Source organism: Arvicanthis niloticus, chromosome 5 (assembly GCF_011762505.2).
Source record: "Arvicanthis niloticus isolate mArvNil1 chromosome 5, mArvNil1.pat.X, whole genome shotgun sequence".
NCBI classification, from domain to species: Eukaryota; Metazoa; Chordata; class Mammalia; order Rodentia; family Muridae; genus Arvicanthis; species Arvicanthis niloticus.
Window position 1 is genome coordinate 13,050,325 of NC_047662.1, and position 958 is coordinate 13,051,282.

Genomic DNA, 958 nt, shown 5'->3' on the forward strand with positions numbered 1-958 from the left:
GTAATCTGCCTGGAGGCTGTCTTGTAATCTGTCTGTCCCTGTGTCTGCATCTGTCCCTGTGTGTGTCTCCTCTGTGTGTTCTGTGCCTGTGTGTCTCTTGTTGGGTGACTGACTGTCCCTCACAAAGGGTTTTGATTGTCTTTATTGAACAGGACAGAAAGCATCACATAGAGGATGGAATGGAGCATGTTGCTGAAGTCTTTAGCTCGGTTTTACAAGGGATTATGTCACTGGATCCAATTGATCCCAACTGACCAAGACAACAAGCATCAACCAGCGTCCATAAATGGATGCTTTTAACCTTTATGGTAGATTTAAGAAGTTGCTTCTCTCTCCCTCTCCTCCCTCTCTCTCCTTCCTTCCCTCCCTCCCTCCCTCCCTCCCTCCTTCCTTCCTTCCTTCCTTCCTTCCTTCCTTCCTTCTTTCTTTCCTTCCTTCTTTCCTTGTTTGTTTGTTTGCTTGCTTGCTTGAAACCCTACACAGGGTTTCTCTGTGAAGTCCTGGCTATCCTAAAACCCACTTTGTAGACCAGGCTAGCCTCAAACTGGATGCTTCACAACCTGGTCTAATGTTTTCTTTGGAAAAAGCACCCCCAAGAAAAAGCGTTATCTTTCTCCCTCCCCTAACATGGATTGCAGTCTCTTGAAATCAAATAAAATTTACATTTCTTTCGTGGTGATTGTTGTTATAGTTGTTTTGGGGCAGGGGTTGGTGAAACAATCTTGCATAGCCCAGGCTGGCCCCGAGCACTCTAGGTAGCCATGGATGATCTTAACTCCTCATCACCCTGCCTCTCCTTCCCCAGAGCTGGGGTTCCAGGTGTGTGCTGGCAAGGCCAAGCTTAGTACCAATCTTTGGCATGTTTCTCAATGTACTTCCAAGATGACAAGGAAATGGAAAAAAAAATTGGACTCCAGCCTTTTATTCCACTGGGCTTTGGGAAAATCTCCACCTTGCA